Raw genomic sequence first — 21,963 nt, forward strand, 5'->3', positions numbered from 1 at the left:
GTATAACTTTCATCAAATTGCTTGCTTTTTTTCTTGCTTTCTTGATGAGGAGGGAAGGAAGGGAGAGAATTTGGGTCTCAAAATTGTAAAAAACGAAAGTCAAAAGTTGTTTATATATAATTGGAAAAAATTAAATATTAAAACTTTTAAAAATACCTATTATGTATTATGCCCTGTAAAAACCTAGAAGAACAAGATACATTCTCTTCCCTTAAAGGGAGAGACAAAAGATGTGAAGATTCATTCATTCATTCAAAAAAGAGTTATCATGCATTTACTATGTTAAAAGAACTTTTCTGAACACTGAACAGCTAGGTGGCACAGTGGATAGAGCATAGGGCCTAGAGTCAGGAGGACTTCAGTTCAAATCTTGTACTCAGATATTTACTAGCTCTCAACCAGCCTCAGACACTAGCCAAGAAAATCCCTGAGTTAGGCAGATTGAAAATGACCCAACAACAATAATTTAAGCATTAAAGACCTATTGGCAGATGACCTTGATCCCATCACTTAACTTCTTAGTGCCCTAGACAATTCTTTAAATTTATAAATTACAAAATGCCTATCTGCATTGGTAGAAGAACATTCCTCCCTGTGATTTATAAAAACTTACAGCCATAAAATCATTTCCCCCCCTAAAAAAAGTGCTAATGTTATTATCTTCATTTTACAGAAAAAGGCATTTAGAGATGAAGGAACTTGTTCAAGGTCCCAAAGTCTGTAAGTATCATTGTTGTCATTTCAGTCATGTCCAGTCCATGACCATTTGGGGTTTTCTTGACAGAGATACTAGAGTGGTTTGCCATTTCTTTCTCCAGTTCATTTTATAAATGAGGAAATTGAAGCAAAAGAGTTAAGTGACCTGCCCAGGATCACATAACTGGCAAGTGTCTGAAGTTGGATTTGAACTCCTCCTGACTTCAAGACTGGCACTATATCCACTGTGCCACCTAGCTGCCCCTCTGTAAATAAAAGAGTTAATATTTCCTAGAATTTCATAGTTAGAATGAAGCTCAAAGACCATTTAGTCTAATCAGTTCTTGAACAACATAGCTCTACAATGATCCTTTTTGTTCGTTTTTGAGGCAGTCAGGGTTAAATGACTTGCCCAGGATCACACAACTAGTGTCTGAGGCCAGGTTTGGACTCATCTCCTAACTCCAGGACTAGTGCTGTATCCACTGTGCCACCTAACTGCCTTGCCTTTTGTTAATGTTTTTTCTAAAGCCCTCTAGGGAGAAGGTTATCATTATGTCCTAAAGCATCCCTTCCTACCTTTGGACACCTCTAATTAATTAGGAGGTTTTTCTATGCATTAAATTTGAATTTATCCCTTTGCAACATCCACCCATCACTACTATGTCTGTCTTCTGGGGGCAAACTGAATACATCTAAATCTTCTTCCCTCAAGACAACCTTTTTTTAATAGTTTATTTATTTTTAGCTTTCAGTATTCACTTCTATAAGTTTTAAATTTTCTCCCCCTCCCTTATGCCTTCCTCCCCCATGCAGCATGCAATTTGATTTGGGCTCTACACATACATTCCTACTAAACACATTTCAACATTAGTCATGTTGCATAGAAGAATTATAATGAATGGGAGAAACCATGAGAAAGAAAAAAAACAAAAGAGAAAATACTCTGCTTCACTCTGCGTTCCAACTCCACAGTTCTTTTTCTGAATGTGGATGCCATTTTCCATCATGAGTCCTTTGGAATTGTTTTAGGTTCTTGCATTGCTGAGAAGGACTAATTCTATCAAAATCAGCCCTCGAACACTGTGGCTATTACTGTGTACAATGTTCTCCTGGTTCTGCTCCCTTCACTCAGCATCCGTTCATATAATTCTTTCCAGGCTTTTCTGGTCTGCCTGGTCATCATTTCTTATAACACAAATAGTGTTCCATTACATTCATATACCACAACTTATTCAGCCATTCCCCAGTTGATGGATATCCCCTCAATTGGCCACCACCAAAAGAGCTGCTATAAATATTTTGGTACACATGGGTCCTTTTCGCATTTTTATGATACCCAAGACAACCTTTCAAATACCTGAAGTTAGCTTTCAGTCTGCTCCTTCTTCCCCCCAGTATTCTCTTCTCCAGGTTAACCATCCTCAGTTTCTTTAAATAAACCTCATACGATATAACCTTAATTCTGAGGTCCTTCATTGGCCTGCTTGTCCCATGAATCTATAACTCTCTCTAGCTTATCATCCTTCTTGACAATACCTGATACTAGTGTAGGTAGGTAATAGACAACTAAGTCTTGATGAATAAAACATTGGACCTAGAATCAGGAAGATCAGAGTTCCAATATGGTCTTAGACACTAGCTGTGTGACCCTAGGAAAGTCACTTAACTTCTGCCTCAGTTTCCTCATCTATAAAATGAGTGTTATAATAATAGTGCCTTATTATGAGGAATAAATAAGATAAGTTTGTAAAGTGATTTACAAACTTTAATAAATGTAATAGTAGCAATCAACCTCCTCTCTATAATGTTTCAATGTTTCTTAAGAGCAGTTTCCTCATAATCACCTTTTCTGCCTCTGTGAGAATATTGTCCCCATTTCACAAGTGAGGAAACTGAGACTTGGACAGGGGTAGGGACTTCCACAAGGTGATACCCAGCTAGCAAGTGTCAAAACTGGGATTTGAAGCCAGTATGCCTCCTGCCTCCGCACCCCCCTCCCAGTACACACTCTCCCTCTGGTAACTTGGAGAGTTCTTGGTTTTGTTCCGTTTGAGATTTTGATGCCTTATCTGCTCACTTCTCCCACACCTGGAGTGTGAGAACAATTTAAGTTATTTTCAACCCAAATCCCGTGACAACAGGTTTAGCCCTCCTTCTACTATACGTAATTATTTTGTTGTTGTTGTTGTTGCTTTAATCTTTTGTCTCTTGTGTGAGGGAGAGATGTCATAGGACGATAGATTTAGAGTTGGAAGAGACCTCAGAAACCACCCAGTCAAATCCCCTATTTTTATGGATAATAATAATTAATAACAGTAATGATAAATAGTTAACATGCATCCAGTACTTGAAGGTTTGATGTACATACATTGTCTCCTTTTATCCCCATAATAACCCTGGGAGGAAGGCTCTATAATTATCCATATTTTCCAAATGGAGAAACAGAGGATAAGTGACTTGCCCAGGGACACAGATAGTTAAGTCAAGCTAAGTCAGAAGCCATTTATTATGTGCTTAATGTATGTCAGGCATTGTGCTAAGCTCCAGAGAGTTACAGAACAGCAAAAAGTATCTGTCCTCAAGAAGCTCTCATTCTAATTGGAGGAACAACATGCAAACAATGCATTCAGAGAAAACTGGAGGGAAACAGAGTGGGAAACATTAGGATTAAGGGGAAAAAATCTTGCAAAAGATGGAATTTTAGCTGACTCGAAGGAAACCAGAAAAGGAGTCTTCCTGATTCCAATTCTAGTACTTCTTCCATTATACAATGTAGCTGCAGAGAACTAAGGCCCAGAGCGTAAGCGACCTGCCCAAGGTTAAAAGAGTCAGAACTCGAATCCAGTCCCTCAACTTGATATTTAGAGCATTTTCCTTTGTAACACACTCCCTCTGGTTATACGCACCTGGTGTGTTATAAGCACCAGGGCAATCTGGAGAGTATCCTGGTTTCTCAAGAGTCTTGGTTTTAAGGCTATTATGGAAATCAATGTTTGGTATGTTTTGAGGAGGATGCTGCAGGGTTTTTGTTTTTGTTTTTGTTTTTTAAAGAATTTCCATGTTTGCAGCATGTCAAGATCCCCAGAGATCCCAAGCAGAAAGACCATTCCAGTCCAAATATTCATTTAAAAAAGCAACAGCCTACGGCTGGGAATTTGAAGGCAAATTGGGGAGGGATGGAGGGGGGGGCATCTGTCATTTTTGTGGTCCTTGCCCCAGCCAATATGTGTCCCCCTCACTGTTGGCCTCATTGCAGCTGGAGGGTGGGAGGCACCATCCCCTGAGTAGAGTGGTGCTGACAGTGCCTGGTGCTGGGGCAGACGTTGAGGAATGCCTGGAATGTGCAGAGCTGGTTTCAGCGATATGGGAAACAGGGATCAAAAGTAAGGGTTGCTGAAGCAAAAAGGACCCAAGCAGTGTGGAAATAACACTAAGCACATGTCTCAGCAAGCTGGTTTTCAAATGGGCCTCCTCCCATCATCTTAGCAGGCAAAATAGTGCTGTATATAGGGGCAGAGCTGGTCTGATCATGGGTATGGTGGGCAACCGTCTCTTCTGCCTGAGAATCACAGAATGGTATAGATGGTATAGACTTCCAAGTTCATCTGACCCACCCCTAATCTCTTCACTCTCCCTTTGAGAAAACTAAAGCTAAGGTCTTAGGTAAAGGTAGTATTTCAACCCAATTTTCCTAATTCCAAGTCTAATCCTCTTTTATTATTATCATTCAATTTTACTTTATTGTCAGGTCTACATTCAAGAAAAACAAAATCTATACAGCCAAGTTAAACAAATTCTTCCATTGGCCATGTCCAAAATAAAATATGTCTCGGTCTTTACTCTGCATCCATCACCTTCTATCAAGAGATGGGAAGCATGTTTGTTTCACCATGAGTCCTCTGGGATTGTGGTTGCTCATTGTCCCAAGTCTTTCAAAGTTGGTTTTTTTTTTATATTGTATAAATTATTCTCCTGAACTGAGTAGATTAACTTCACACTGCATCAGTTCATATAAGCCTTCCCACATTTTCTGAAACCATTCCCTTTATCATTTCTTACAGCACAATAGTATTGCATCACATTTGTAAACTGTAACTTGTTAGTCATCCCCTAATTGATGGTCACCTCCTCAGTTTCTAATTCTTTGCCACCACAAAAAGTTGCTATAAATATTTTTGTACATTTGGGTTCTTTTCCTCTCTGAATTCTTGGGGGCATAGATCTAGTAATGGCATTGCTGTGTCAAAAGATATACACAGTTTAGTAGCTTTTAAGGCATAGTTTCAAAATGCTTTCCAGAATGACTGCACCAGATCACAATTTCACCAACAGTGCATTAATGTACCTGTTTTTCTCCCATCCCTGATGCAATTTGGCATTTCTTTTTTTTGTCAACTTTTCCAATCTTATGAAAACCTCAGAGTTGCTTTAGTTGATATTTCTCTAATTATTATTGATTTAGAGCATTTTTTCATATAGCTAGAGATTACCAATACTTCTTCCCTTGAGAAATATCTGTTCGTATGCTTACAGCATTTATCATTTAGGGAATGCCTTTTATTCTTATAAACTTGAATTGCTTCCCTATTTATCTTAGAAATGAGACCTTTATCAGAGAAATTTACTGCAAAAACTTTTTAAACCATTTATCTGTTTTTCTTTCTAATTTTAGCTGCATTTTGGCTTTATTTATACAAAAATTTGTCAATTTTATATAATTAAAATTGTTCATTTTATCTTTTAAGATCCTTTCTATCTCTTGTTTGGTCATAAACTCTTCCACTATCCATAGATCTGACAGGTAATTTCTTCCAAGCTCTTCTGATTTGTCACTTTTTATGTCTATATCGTGTCCCCATTTAGATCTGGTTTTGAAATATGATATGAAGTCTTGGTCTATACCTAGTCTCTGCTAGACTGCTTTCTCGTTTTACTAAAAGTTTTGGTTGAATAGTAAGTTCTTGCCCCAGTAACAGTCTTTGGGCTTATCAAACACTAGGCTATTGTCCTACTTATTTCTGTAGAATATATGTAATCTACTCCATTGAATAACTTCTCTTTTTCTTACCTAGTATCAAATCATTTTAATAATTCCTCTTTGTAGTATAGTTTGAGATCTGGTACTGCTAGACCCCCTTCCTTCCCACTTTTTCCCATTAATTCCTTTGATAATTCTTGCCCTTTTCTCCTCCTGTATTTGTGTTTCAGATTTTCTGTGCAACTCTGGTCTTTTCATCAGGAATCCTTGGAAGTCTTCTATTTCATTAAAATCCACTTTTCTTTTTTCTCCCTGTAGGATTGTACTCAGTTTTTCTAAGTCAGTTATTCTTGGCTGAGGACAATATCTTTTGCCTTCTGACATATCAGAGTCCAACCTCTCTTCTTGAAGGATGATTATGTGATCCTGACTGTGATTCTTTGGGACTTGAATTCTTTCTGGATGCTTGTAGAATTCCTGCCCTGTTCTTGGCATCAAAGCCACATAGCTACTGTTTGCTTCTAAATTTGTTTTTCACTCAATACACAGCCTAGGGCTGACTATTCTGGAATATCACCTTTACACGCAGCCCCCCTCCTCCTGCTGCCCTGGATCTTTGTCTTGGAACTAGGTAGTGAGAAATAGAACTGTTAGTTGACACCTATTCCCATGACTTGCACAAGTTACGAGTCTGCTGGGACATCCTTTTGCCTCAGTGTTCAGCCTCAATCAACCACTAGAAAGGTGTCCTGGCTTGATCTTATTACCAGTATCCACAAACTACTCTGTCTGTTTCCCTATGCTTACCCAAGTTTATCCTTACCTGAGTAAAAATGATTCATTGTGGCTTTAAAAAAAAAAAAACAACATTTCCCAATCAGAACTTGGTCTGGCACATTATCTAAAGCTGTGCAGAGGAATTGTATTTACATCTTCCTGCTACTCTGCTATCTTGACCCTGACTCATCCAGTACTCTTAACAACTAACCTATAGTACATGGTAACAGTCTTTCTGCCCTAAAATAGACCCCCACAATCAATCAATAACTGAGACTTGAAATTATAATCAAAATTACAGTATCACTTCAATGGCCATTTACTGTCTGCCATGCTTATATGGGAATATTCTCTAAAATCTACCTGATGAGTGTTCATCTAGCCTGCTGAGGCACTCTTTTTCACTTTTAAATAGCTTCTTAGTTATTAGGAATCTTTTTTTTTCTTACCACAAGACTATTTCAGTCCACTTAGATCTCCACCCATTGCTCTGAGTTCGGTCCTCTCAGAGTACAGCTTTCAGCCTGGGCAAAAGAAGTAGACCTAGTCTTAAAATACACATGCACACAAACATGTAAAGTATTAAAAAATCGCCACAGAAATTCAGAGTAAAAAATCTCATTGGTCAAATCAACGAAAATATCCCCACGACAAGATCCAGTGAGAGGTCTCACAACCCAGGTTAGCTAATGGCAGTCACAGCCCTGTAATCTTTCTTTTCCTCTTTGCAACGAGGTCTGACTTCTTATGGTACTATTGAGAACTATAGGAGACATTAGGTAGTTTAGGAGGAGATCATTTCCATTGGGACCTTTGGCAAGTTTCTTCAATCAACAAATGAAAATGCATTTATTAAGTGCTTTCTTTATATGTATGAATGAGAAAGCATCTATTAAGTGCTTTATATGTGCCAAGCACTGTGACTGAGAATACAAGTTGATAAGCCAAGAGGTACTTCCTAATTTCAAGGATCTTACATTCTTTTAAAAATGTTTATTTTATTTTTATTCTGAACTTAATAAACATCAAATAAGATGAAGATTTCTAAGGTCACTGTAGAATAGGAAGGATTGTGCATGATAACTATGAATCTATTCTACTGGGCTTGTTTTTCATTTTAAGTACATAATAAATTCAACCTACAGCTATTATGATTGTCTATAGTTCCTTTTGGCTTTTCATCTGTTCTCTTTTGAGGAGAAGGGGAGAGGCAGCAGAAACAGATCTAATTCCTCTCTCCTCCCCATAGTCCCCTTTCAAATGAAAAAGAAAATAAAAAGAAAGCCTTTGTAACAAATATACATCATTAAGCAAAGCAGATTAGAAACTGCCAAGCCTAGAGGCCTGTATTGGGCTACCCGAGTCTTCCTTACCTCACCTCCCGAGGTCTTCGGCTGGCCACGCCGGATGCACGTATGAGAGAAAGGACGTTCCAGAGTCAAACAGGGGTTGAGCTTTATTACAGGGTTTCGGTTACAAGTGCAGGGGATCTTCTTTCTTAGGACGAAGAGGGGGAGATTTCCTAAGAAGGCTAAGCTTAAGGGATTGGAAGTAGAAGTACAAGCGGGGAGAGAGGGGGAGGGGAGAGAGGAAAGAAAAGAAGCGGAGCCCTACTTTTCTCTTTGGCTCCACACGTGCTAAGAGAGCTTTTAGGCTTCCTCAATCCTACTTAATCTTCAGCCACACAGTTTGCATCTCAATACCGTGCTGTTAGGTAACTAGGTGTGCTCCAATCCGGGACGACCTCGAGGGCAGGGAGACTCCACCCATCAGGTATCTCCGGGGGAGAGGCGGAAATACCCGAGCTAGCCGAGCTAGCTCGGTCTGACCTTCTCGAACCCCCGCTGTTCATGGAGGGCCTCGTAAGACTCTAAGATTTAGAAGTCCCACTTTTACCTGCCCGAGACTGTCCACACGGAATTGAGCTTCCAGTCCCAACAAGAAACTTGCCTTCAAATGGAGGAGACAGCACCTACAAGGAGGCAGTAGCTAGGGAAGGGTATTTTGGTCTAGGAAATCCCCTAGGTGGTAAGCGAAACAACTGGGCAGTCCAATGACAAGCCATTTTCCAGAGGCAATGGCTGAGGCAATTTAATTATACTTCCCAGAGGAAGAGGTGGTTTGGAACATTGCATATGATGACAGGGTTTTGTTTTTTTTCTGTTGGTTTTTTTTTTTTATTGACTGGTTTTGATGGCTTCTTTTTCCTCTTCCTTTTCAAAAATTCTTTGGTTTAAGGGATTGTTCTCTGAGAGATGAAGAGGAAGGATATAGAGGGAAATCTAGAAAATGAAATCTAGAAAATTGTATTTCCTGCCCTCTGTTAATTTTTTCCTGTTTTTCTTATCCGTAGCTTGCTTTATGTATATTTGTTTGTCTATTGTCTCCCTCATTAAATCATAAGCTCTTTGAGGGCAAGAACTGTTTTTTTCTTTTGTGGCACCTGCACTTAGCACATAGTAGGTGCTGAATAATTGAGCCCACTTCCATTTTCAGTTTACAGTCTCAGAGTATGACTTAGAGGAAGGAGACTAAGCTACGTAACCAGGATCATAAAGCCAGTCTGTGTCAAAGACAAGACTTGAACCCAGTCCCTCCCGGCTTTGGGGTTGGCTCTCTCTTCACCACATCATGTTGCCTCCCAAGATGAGTACTCCTAAATCAGACTTACTAACCGCTCCTTTCCTTTGATGAACGCTCACTGATTTGTGAACTGAATTCCCATCCCAGGAAGGCAAATAAGAAAGCTTATATTATCAGAACTAGCACACCAATGAGGAATGGTGAACTGTCACATGGAGGGTGGCAAATTTCTCTGACGCAGATAATAGATTTAAAGCTAGAAGGGACCTTAAAATTCTCCAGTTCATCCCTCTCATTTTACAAATGATAAAACCGAGACCCAGACAGATTAAATGACATGCCCAAGAGGAGACATATCAAACAATCAATAAACCTTTATTAAATGCCTGCTACGTGCCAGGCACTGTGCTAAGTGCAGGGGCCACAAAAGAGGTAAAAGATAGCTCTTGCCTTCAAAGACATAGCAATCTAATAGAGGAGACAACAGACAAACAAATTTACAAAAAGCAAGCTACATACAAGGTAAATAGGAAATAAATAATACAGGGAAGGCAATAGAATTAAGAGGGGTTGAAAAAATTCCCTCCACAAAAAATGGAATTTGAGTTGGAACTTAAAGGAAGTCAGGGGAGTCCCCAGGTGGAGTAGGGAAGTGCGATGTTAACCAGAGAGTTTAAAGATCTTCCCTGCCCACCCATGGGTCTGCCCATTCCGGGAAGATTGCTTAGGGGAGGCCCACCCCTTTGTTAATTTCTAATGAGGCCCTCCTTCTCCAGGTTGTGACGCCCTCAGCTCTGAAAAGTGTATAAATGCTCTGAGATGAGGTTTGACTTTGTTTGGGGCTTACTCATTGGAAGTGTCTGTTTGACCAGAGGAGACTCTGGGCAGCTGCTAAGAAGCCCCCAGCTTTGAAAACCCAGATGTGGGTGCCTCTCTCTGATAGCTATGTGGTCAGACAGTGATCTGTCTGTTGATCTGTGATGCATGTATTGCTTATGGTCAGATAGTTGGAAGCCCTGTCTGCTGGTTGATCTTTGTTTCTCTGTTTGTATTTTCTCTGAAGTTCAGGGTGCTGACTTTTTCCCCTGAACTAAGTGAATGATACATGTGCTTGATTAAAGTGATTGCTGACCCCTCAAAAGTTGCTTTCCTTTTACAAAAGCAGATCTAAGACCTGTGATAGCAGACCCTCCTGGCTATGTCAAGGCGTTTGCTTTTACAAGGAGGGAGAGCATTCCAGACATGGGGGAAAGCCAGAGAAAATATCAGGGGACAAGAGATAGAGTGTCTCATTTATTTAACAGCCAGGAAACCAGTGTCACTGGATTGAAGAGAATACATTGGGGAATAAAGTGTACGGAGAGGGGAAAGGTAGGAGAGGGTTAGGTTACAAAGAGCTTTGAAGGTCAAACAGAGCATTTTGCATTTGATCTTGGAGGTAATAGGGAACCATTGGAATTTATTGAGTGGGTTGGGGGGGGCATATGATCAGATCTCACTTCAGAAAAATCATTTTGATAACTGAGAGGAGGATGAACTAGAGTAGGGACAGACTAGAGGCAGGCTATTGTTGCAATAATCTAAGGGTGAGGTGATGAGGGCCTGCACCAGAGTGGTGCAGAAGAGAGAAGAGGGCAGAGTCAAGAGATTTTGCAAAGGTAAAATCAAACAGGCTTTGGCAGCAAAATAGATGTGAGGGTTGAGAGATAGTGAGTATTGCTCTCTACAGTAATAGGGGAGTTAGGAGGTGAGGGGGGTTTAAGAAAAAGATAATGAATTCTGTTCCAGATATAGTGAGCTTAAGATGTCCATTGGGCATCCAGTTTGAGATGTATGAAAGGTAGTTGGAGATGTGAGATTGGAGGTCAGCAAAGAGGATAAGGCAGATATGTGGCAAAACAGGATTTAAATCTTAAACCTCTACGTTTTCTACTGCATAATGCTAATTGCTTCTCTTCTGTCATGGATGGTTTGGCAGGGCTTGTCAAGAGCTCAAAAATATCACCAAAACCTTTCCATTCATCAGAAGTTCATTTCAGTTAAGATGATGTCTTAAAATGCAAGGATCTCTGGGAGAGTTGGACCTCATTCCCATCTTATCTTGAATTACTTTAATCAGATTATCTGATTCCTTTCCTTTGGACAGATACCTGAGATCAGCTTCATTAAGGAAAGTTTTGATTGAGGAAAGAGGAGAGTTAGAGCAAGGAACATAGTAGGAGAGAATGGGGTACCATAGTGGTGGTGTGGAGGGATTGAAAAATAGGTGATAGATGGAGGGTACTGAACACTTTAGATGTGGGGGAAAGGAAGCACTGGCTCTTAACTGGCCTTGAGGAAATGGGAGAAGAGTAGGTACAAAGAGTATGGACAACAGAATATAGACAAATCAGACCCTTTAATTTTGATCAATAAATCAGCAGACCTTTATTAGCATGTGTCAAATCAATCAGCAAACATTTACTATGTGCCAAGTACTGATCTAGGAGCTGTCCATACAAACACACAAATCAAACTTCTCTTTTCCCCAAGGAGTTCACATTCTATGGGAATAACAACATACAAATGTATAAGTGTATACAAAATAAAAACATGTTTTGCAAAAAATGCACTCACACCTAAGGAAATCAGGGTAGGCCTCCTGTAAGAAGTGGTACTTAATCGGAGCTTTGTAGGAAATTAAGGGTTCTTAGAGGCAGAGGTAAGGAAGGAATATATGCCAAGCCTGAGAGACAAAGGCATACAGACCAGAGGTGGAATATAACACGTAAGGAGCAGAAAGCAATGTTGCTTGACTGGAACCAGTTGTGGAGAAGAGTTATGCGCATAAAACTGGAAAGGTAAGTACTTGATAATAATAATTTTGAGAGCACCTGTGTTTCCCCAAGGGGAGAACTCTTCCCTCCTTCAACACACCCCTACATGCACTGGTCTTGGGCAAAGCAATTTAATCTGGACATGTAAGCACCCATGCCCCAAGAGCAGGACACAGCCAACTGACCTACCTTTCCAGGCTTACAACACATCACTTCCTTTCATGCATTGTACATTTCAACTAACTGGTCTACTTGCCGATCTCCATACCTGCCATTTTGTCTACCATCCCCATAATGCCTGTAATACACTTCTTTATTTCCTCATTTATTAGAATCCTGATTGTCTTTCAAAGCTCAGCTCAAATGTTATTTCCTATAAGAAACCTCTCCTGATCCCCTTAACTGCTAGAACCTAATCAGTTAGAATGACTTTGTATTCCCTTTGTATAAAGTTTATGTTTACTTATGTAGCATCCCCACTCTTAGCTACCTCTTCTGTACACAGGTTTGTAGGACAATAACTACTCCCAAATTCTGAGCATTTTGTGGGTCAATACACTATGAAAGCTACTGTTCATGAGCCCCCACCAGTGAACATAACTTTAATAGTAAGCCAATAGACACAATTACTTAGTCAATTAGAATTTATTAAGAACTTCTTGTGTGCCAGGCACCATACTAAGTGCTGGGAACACAAAGAAAGGCAAAATCATTGTTTTTGCCCTCAAGGAGCTCACATTTTAATGGCAGAGACAATATGCCAAAAATTGTACATACAAGATATATTCAGTATGAATGTATCAAATAAGATATTTGTAAAGCACAGTATCTGGCATATAACAGGCACTTAATAAATTCCTCTTAATAAATTTCTTCCTTCCTTAGTATATAGCTAGAAGGTGAGGCAGCTAGGTGGTGCAGTGGATAAAGCATCAGTGCAGGAGTGAGAAGGACCTGATTTCAAATCTCACCTCAGACACTTGACGCTCACTAACTGTGTGACCTTGGGCAAGTCACAACCCCAATTGCCTCATCCTGTGTCATCTCCAGTCATCCTGATGAATATCTGGTCACTGGATTCAGATGGTTCTGGAGGAGAAGTGAGGCTGGTGGCCTGCACAGCCCTCCCTCACTCAAAACAAAGTCAAGTGCAAGTCATGTCATTATTTCTATGATGGCATGGTCTTCTTCAGCAATGAAGGACGAACACACACGGATAGAAGGTAATCTCAGAGCTCAAAGCAAAGGCATTTCTTTAGATTGCATAGTAAGAACAGTGGTAAAAAGGGGGAAAGGAATAAGCCCCCATTTATTAAGCATCTAATCTCTGCCAGAACTGTGCTAACTGCTTTACAGATGTTATCTCATATGAACATAAACATAAAAAACACTTTTTATACAAATAAAATCAGATCTAAATAATTGAAGTAATATTTATTGTTCATGGGTAGGTAAAGTCAATATAATTTTTTAAATGACAGTTTTACCTAACTAATCTATTCAATGTCATCTCAATTAAATTACTAAAAAATTATTTTATTGAGTTAGAAAAAAATAATAACAAAGTTCATATGGAAGAGCAAAAATTAAAGAACTTCAAAGAAACCAGGAAAAAAAGATGTAAAGGAAGTAGATTCAACAGTCTCAGACCTTAAATTATTATAAGGGAGAGCATAAAAAGAGTAAAAAGAATAATTTCAATTATTTTAAATTAAAATTTTCTTGTATAAATAAAACCTGTGTAGCCAGGAACAGAAGGAATGCAGAAAACTGGGGGGAAAATTTTTCATAGACAATCTCTCAGATAAAATATGATTGGGTTGGAATATTTCTTTGGTCTAGGAAATGATGAGCTGGTTGATTTAGAAAAACATGGAAAAATGTGAACATATGAAGGAAAATGCTATCCACCTTTAGAGATATAGATGACAGGTGGAAATAAGCGGAGTGTAGTCGCACATACATGTGCAGGAGTATATATGTGTATGTCTATAGATATCTAGGTATATGTATATGTCTTCATGCTTAATTGTAACCTTCATTAGGGTAGGGGAGGAGAGGGGAAATAATAAAGTAAAATGCACATGGCAGAGAACAAAATAAAACCAACAAGAAAGCAAAGGAAAGCTAGGTAGCTTTCAAAGCAATGCGTGGCATTTATTATATAGGTTTTATTGAAATGGAAATTTATTGAATCCTCTCTTATAGTCTGCTGTGTGCATGGCATTTTTTCTTTTCCTCATTTTGTATATAAGTTTAAAAAATTTTTTAAATTGCAAAACAAATATTATCCCAATTTTTCCCCAAAACAAGCATGTACCCATTTTACAGTTGAGGAAATTGAAGGAAATAGAGGTTGAGTCATTTATCCAGCGTCTCCCAGCTAATAAATGTCAGAAGCTGGATTTAAATTGATGTTTTCTTGGCTCCAGACTGAGAGATCTATCCACTGAGCTACCTAGAAGGCTAGTTGGGGAGAAGCGAGCAAATCATACACTTCAAATTTAAAAGGGACTTCAGAGACCATTTAATCCACCTAAAAACAACAACAGCTAACGTTTATATATTGCTTTACAGCTTGTACAGTTATATGTAAGTATGTATAGACAGACAAACAGACAGACACAGACAGACAGACAGACACAGACAGACAGACAGACAGACAGACAGATAGACAGATAGATAGATAGATAGATAGATAGATAGATAGATAGATAGATAGATAGATAGATAGACAGATAGACAGATAGATAGATAGATAGATAGACAGACAGACAGACAGACAGGCAGATAAAATCTCATTTGGTCTTCACAATTACCTAGTAAGCTGTCCTATTATTATGCCGATTTTACAGATGAGAAAATGGAGGCTGAGAGTGGTAAAGTGACTTGTCCAGAATCATGCAGTTTTTTATGTCTCTGAGACAAAGTATGAAGTCAGTTCTTCGTGAATTCAGTCTATCACTCTGACCACTACACCAGTGGTATCAGACTCAAATAGAAATGGAGAGGGGGAAGCACTTACCCATACATAAGGATCTCTGCCAGTCACATATTGACTAAATTTTAAAATGTAATATTATCTATGTTTTGTTGTATTTTATTTACTTCGTTAAGCATTTCTTGATTATATTTTCTTGTTGGGCTTGTGTCCAATATGCATTTTTCTTTGAGGCTTTGTTTATAGCTGTTTTCACATTGTTGCATCCTTCTGAGTTTGTATCTTGATTTGATGGTGATACCATAGTCAAGGTCTTTTTTTTTTTTTTGCTCACTTTTCTAGCCTATTTCTTGACTTTGAACTTTTTGTTGAAGTTAAGCTCCACTCACTTGGGAATGGGGAGCCACTGTGTCAAGCTTCAGGCTTTTCCATACTGCTATTTTCAGAGCTACTTCTGGGGATATAAGTTTTTGGTGCTTCCAAGGTAGTGTGATGGGGAGAGATATGGCCATTGCTCTGTCAGTCTGCCCTATGGTCATTAGCCAGGAAGGGTTCTGTACCCTTGCAGCCACAAGTCCTAGCAGGCTTCTCTACCCTGGAACTAAAATCAGAGCCCTTGCTCCCTTGTGACTAACAATGAGCACTGATCTCTGCCCTGAAACTATGACTCAGAACTGTGTCTGGGCAATGGAGTTGCCAGTCAACTCTATGACCTGCATCCAATGTCAGCTCAGAGTTTCCTGCAATCTCTTTCTGACCAGTTATCTGACCCTCCCTGCCTCCATTTCTGGGCTAAATTCCTGAAGCTGCAGTGGCTGTCACAGTCTTCTCCAACACCCACCACTGATGTCCCCTGTCCTGCTGACCTCCTCAATTGTCTTAGACTGGAAAACTGTCTCACCCTGACCTTTTATTGGCTTGACTGCTCCAGAATTAGATTTGAGGTATCATTTTAAAATTGTTTAGAGGTGAATATTAGGAGAGTTAAACTGAGTTGCTGTTCTGACCCTTCCAATTACATTTTCATCTGGTTCAGGCTATATATTTATATCTATAGGCTATATATATTCAGGATTGTTGTTTTATGCCTCTGAACTACACCACACAATGCTTGGCATATTTGCTGACACATAGTAGGTGCTTATTAAATGTTTATGGATTGACTGGCTGACACATTCTCCCACCCCACACCTGAACGTCAATCTTTAGATCTTCAGTGAGGGATCTTTGGAGTGGTAACTCCAAACTCCAAAACACTGCATTTGTTTTCCTTCTTCTGTTCTTTCTGGGGGCAGCAAAGTGGCTCAGTGAATAGAGCCTTGGGTCTTGGGGGTAATAATAGCACCTACCTGCCAGGGTGGCTGTAAAGATCAAATGAGATAATATTTATAAAGTGGTCAGTACAGTGCTTGGCATACAGTAAGCACTCTATAAATGCTTATTTCATCCCCTATTCCCCATTTCATGTAGGTCTTCATCAGCAAAGGCTCAATGATCACCTCAAGTACCTTGATAGTAGGGTGAGTTGTACCAGATTGGCCTCTGAAGTTCCATCCAATTCTGAAATTCTATGATTCTGTGGGAAAAAAAAGAAAAAAAACAGGCAGGGCCCCAAGGAGAAGGAAAAAAATAAAACCTGTGCTTTTTTATTGAAGAAAAGTTTCCAGTTATAATTGGCCCACAGTAACTAAATTCCAAGAAAGCCTTGTCATATCTCTTCTTAATAATGTCAAAATGTCATTGAGGATAACCTTTGCAAAGGCTCTTTTAAACTCAGAGGCAGTCATCAACACCTACCCAGCTTGGGGACAGGTCTTGAAAAACAGGCACAGGAGGCGGTGGGTATAGTAATCACTCCTGTTCTACCTCCCTGTCTCCCCTTTCTCTCTCTTTCTACGTAAAACAGATCTCTGAAATAAAACAATTGTCTGTGTTGCAGTGAAGCACACTAAATGGAGCAAGATTATGTCTTGCTGCTCTCTATATAAACCACCCAAGAACGGCTTGTCTCTAGAAATTCTATGATCCCCAAAACATAGAAGGAACATTATTCTCTCTGCTGTGTCATCATCACCGCTGGGGCTGACTGACTCTTCAAGTTTTCTCCCAAAACATCATTTTTGGAAAGTGTTAAGCAAAATATGCTGCTAAGTGTTAAGTAGCATTTTTTTTTTTTACAAAATCCATCTTACTGTGAGAAACAGCTCTGAAATAGGGAAATTTTCACACATGTAAAATATCTACATATATAGGTTAAGAATCATTTTAGTCAGTATGGCCAGTATTATGGAAATGAATGATTAGACAAAAAATCACTTTTTTAAATGCCTGTGCTATGCATTGGGGCTGCTGTTCAGTCATTTCAGTCATGTCTGACTCTTCATGAGCCCAGTTGGGGTTTTCTTAGCAAAGATGCTAGAATGGTTTACCATTTCCTTCTCCAGCTCATTTAATAGATGAGGAAATGGAGGCAAACAGGGTTAAATGACTTACCCAGGGTCACATAGCTAAAAAGTGTCCAAGGTCAGAAACTTTCAGCTTAGGGACATGAGTCTTCTTGACTCCAGGCCCAGCAAGCTATCTGCTGCACCACCTAGCTGCCCTGATTGATTTAATTAATCTGTAGGAATGTCCTCCTAGATGTCTTGGGGTGCTAAAGATTTGCAGAGGACTGTTAGTAATGAGCAGATCAAAGTTCCTCTCAATCTGGCAATACATGAGGGGATTTATTCCCTCCCTCAATGAAGGGATGAAAAACAGCATCTCTCTGAAAGTGAACAAAGCTAAAAGTGAACACGCTATTTTTTAACCCATTTCAATGAACTGGCCCAACATATAGAGAAGTTCTTGTGCCTTTATCAGCTGTAATTAATTTGGAACTAGACTACAGAGGATGAAGGAAACATGCATTTTCTAAATTCCTACTGTGTACCAGGCACTGTACTAAGCGTTTTATCTGACTGGATCCCCACAACAACCCTTGGAGGTAGGTGCTATTACTACTCCCATTTACAGCTGAGGAATCTGAGTCAAATAGAAGTTAAGTGACTTGCCCAGAGTCATGCAGCTGGTAAGTGTCTTGAGATCAGATTTGAATTCAGGTCTTCCCGACTCCAGGCCTAGCACTCTGTCTACCACACCATCTGCCTGCATTTCTGATTCTTCTGTCTTAAACATCATGCCCCTCCCCAGGACTTTCTTTCTCACCCCCTTTTTATATATTGTCTTTCCTCCTTACTATATCAGCTCTTCCAGGGCAGGCACATTGATATTCAGGAGCCATTCCTATCTACTAAAAAGCTGATTGTTAAATTTTCAGTGTGAACATTTATACCTAGGACGTCAGCACACACTACAGATCGGGACTCAATTTATTATTTTATTGATTGTCACTCTAGACTTAAGAAAGTGATGGAGAAAATGTCAATATGCCAATGAAACTTAAAAGTCTATACGTACATTTTTTTCCTTGAGAGCCAGTGTACCCAGCCTGGCAGGATTTTTTTTTTTTGGCTTGTATTTGTAGCCCCTGTACTTAGTACAATGTCTGATGTGTAGTAAGCACTTAAGAAATGCTTCTTGACTGATTTACTGTATTATATATGGCATCACTTTTTCTACTTTCCTTCCTTCAATGTGTTACAGACAATGATTGGATGCACTTCAAAGACAAAGAATGATTCTAAACTCTAGTCTAACCTCTTTGTTTTATAAATGAGGAAACTGAGGTCCACAGAAGTTAAATGATTTGCAAGAGGCCACATGGGTTGTAAGTAGTAATGCCAGGATATGAACCCAGGTATTCTGACTTCAAGTCCAGTGTCCTTTCCATTTCACCAAAAGATTCAGATTTTCCAGGGTTTGTTTTTTTTTTTGTTGTTGTTGTTGTTATTTGGGGGAAGAAAGAAAAGGAGTCACTTAAATAGTTTTCTCTATTGAATGAATTTTTGTTTCAAGAAGTTTGGGATGAAAGTCCTAATTTCTACAACTTGTGGATAAGATTTTTTGCTTCTATTTTCCATATAATCTGAGTGGAAAGCTATATTATTTTGTGGATAGATCTCTATCATTATCCCTGTTATAACAAGGAGAAGTGGTAATTCTTTTGCACTTCAGTTCCCTGTGTTGTTGACTTCAGGACACTGAATCCAAACCATGACTATGTTTTTCCTGGCTAGGCCAATGAATGAATGGTCCTAGACCTGGATGATGAGGCCGTTAGGTGGCACAGTAGACAGAACCCTGGATGTGGAATTGGGAAGACCTGAGTTCAAATCCTGCCTCAAATAAATATTAGCCATGTGATCCCCAGGTAAATTACCTCAGTTTCCTCATCTGTAAAAGGGGGGAAGATAATACCACCTACCTCACAGTGTTTTTGTGAGGATCAAATTTAAAAGTACTCTAGAAACCTTAAAGTATATAAATACATACATACACATACGTATATACCATTATATAACATATATTATATATACTATTATATACGTCTATATGTTATATACATACCATTATATAACATATATTATATATACTATTATATACGTCTATATGTTATATACATACCATTATATAACATATATAAACCATTATATATAACATATATGCCATTATATAACATACATAAAAGTTTATATAGATATATACCATTATATAATATATATTATTTATTAATATATATAATAATATCATATAATTTTATATTTATATATGGTATATAATTTTTATTTCTATAAACTTTTATATTTTTATATGACATAATCCATGATGTAATATATATTGTTTTATTACATATAATTGTTTTGTTGTGTTGCAGATGTTCTTGCTGCTGAGACATTTTTAGTCACGTCCAACTCTTCATGACCCCTTTGGAGTTTTCTTGGCAAAGATACAGGAGTGGTTTGTCATTGTCTTCTCCAATACAATTGTGTACTATATGATACATTATGTCGCATGTATTACTAGGTAATATATAACAAAATAATTATCCATGTATCCAGTATTTTATCCCTGTAAATAAGATAACAATAATTGTTATTATACCTGCTGATTTCTCAGAACCTTCTCCCAGAAGGTGTATTCGGTGAAAGGAACCTTGAATTTGGAGTCAGAGGACCTGGATTTAAGTCCTGTCACTTACTATCTATGTGATCTTGGGCAAGATCATTCCATTCAAAACACTGATCACTTCTTAGAGTCCAGTCAAGTCAACCCACTTTTATTAGGCTCCTACTATGAGCCAAACTACATGCAAGGTGCAGGGTGAAACAAAGAAAATCAGAAGACAGATCCTATTCCCAAGGAGCTCACCATTTAATGGAGGGTAAAATGTGCAAACAATGATGTACAAAAAAGATATCAAGAGAGTAAATTGGGAGGAGCCTTGAGGGAAAGCAGTGAGATTAAGAAGGGCTGGCAAAGGTTTCTTGTAGAAGGTGTGATTTTAGCTGACACTTGAAGGAAGCCAGGGAAGATGGGAAGTGAAGATGAAGAGGGAAGGCATTCCTAAGTCAGGAGTTATCCTGAAGTCCATGGACTAGCAGGTGTTTAATAAACGGTTATTGCTTGATTAATAGGTGCCCCTCCTCTCTTTTTGAACAAAGGGGTTATCGTGCCTGCCCCATGCTCATCCCTGTATGACGCACTGACCAAAACCTAGTTTTGTCTCTCTCATTTCTCCCAGTTCTTATTCTGTCCTCATCTCACAGTACACAGTGTCACAGGGTTGCCCTTGAAGGATCTCCAAGCCTGCCTGGGGGTGGGGTTACATGGGAAGAAAAGCTTTTATCTTGGTCCTTGAATGTTAGCATCATGGGCATTTCTTCCAATTCCTAACTATGTATCTTTGGGCAAGTGATAACCTCTCAGGGTCTTTTTCCTCATAAGTACGATAATGCTTATAATACCTGCCTTATGAGATTGTATAAAAAATCAAATGTGATCATGGCAGAAAAGTGCTTTGAAATAAATATATAAAATGCTATATAAAGGGTACTATCTTCCAGTGCTTTTAGTGAGATCAGGTCCATTTGTTTGTGCACAGAGTAATACTCAGAAAAATAAAACCAGATATGAATCACAATCATCCCCATTCTCTCATTCTGTTTATTTCTCGTCCATAAATCCAACATATGGAACTCAATCAAATTTGCCTAGGGACAGTTAGGTGGTTCAGGGGATAGAGCACTGGACCACAAGTCAAAAAGACATGAGTTCAAATCCCACCTCAGACATTTCCAAACTATGTGACTCTGGGAAAATCACTTAACCTCTCTCTGCCTCAGTTTCCTTATCTGTAAAATATATAATATATAGTATATTATATTCCCTACTATATATGGTAATATGCAATAGCACCTGTCTCCCAGGGTTGTAAGCATAAAATGAATTATTTGTAAAGTGCCTTGCAAACTTTAAAGCACTGTATCAATGCTAGCTATTATTAAATCTCTGAAGACCTTCTGATTCTTTTACTATCTCAGGGGCATCAGTGTAACATTTGGGCTACAATCTTTTTTTCCCTTACTACACAATAATGATGCACATCACATGTGTATTGCATTTAAAGATTTGTAAAGCACTTTTCTCACAGCAATTCTACAAAGGAGATAATATAAGTATAATTATCCCCATTTTCCAGATGAGGGGACTGAGGCTCTCAGAAATAAAGCTATTTGCCCATGATTACCATGGCTAATAAATGTGGAAGTGAGATTTAAACCTGTCTTCTGACTTGAAGCTCAGTATCCTTTTCCATAACCATATCTTGCCTGTCATACTCAATGCATCTCCTTTTCCAGTCATTAAATGTCTTCCTTACCTCTCAAACAAGGGTCTCATTAGGCACATACTATATCCTGATGGTGCCTTTTCCTTGTCCCTTGGGTTGGCATTTTGATTAGAGGCATTATGATCTAATGGTAGGAGCACTGGACTTGGCATCAGAGGACCTGGATTTGAAACTCTAACTTATAATTCTCTACCTGTGAGACTCTCAGTAAGTCACATCACCACTCTGGGCCTCAGAGTCTTGGTTGTGTAAATAAGATTATCTCATAGGCAACTTCTAATTAGAAATTATGTTGCTGCTTAGATCACGGTGCTACATCATAGTTATGTAGCGTGACCCATAGAATACTCATGTGGATGGTATTTTTGTCAAAGCCAGA

The 21,963-nt window shown here is 38.8% G+C and overlaps 1 long non-coding RNA gene across 1 annotated transcript; it reads left to right on the forward strand.

The window, feature by feature from the left end:
* Nucleotides 1-633: 633 nt before the first annotated feature.
* On the forward strand, nt 634-20,878 carry LOC140500679 (uncharacterized). Its single transcript, XR_011965844.1, has 2 exons — nt 634-720; nt 19,611-20,878. It is a non-coding gene; the product is annotated as an uncharacterized lncRNA (long non-coding RNA).
* Nucleotides 20,879-21,963: the final 1,085 nt, after the last annotated feature.

This window comes from Notamacropus eugenii, chromosome 4 (assembly GCF_028372415.1).
Source record: "Notamacropus eugenii isolate mMacEug1 chromosome 4, mMacEug1.pri_v2, whole genome shotgun sequence".
NCBI lineage: Eukaryota > Metazoa > Chordata > Mammalia > Diprotodontia > Macropodidae > Notamacropus > Notamacropus eugenii.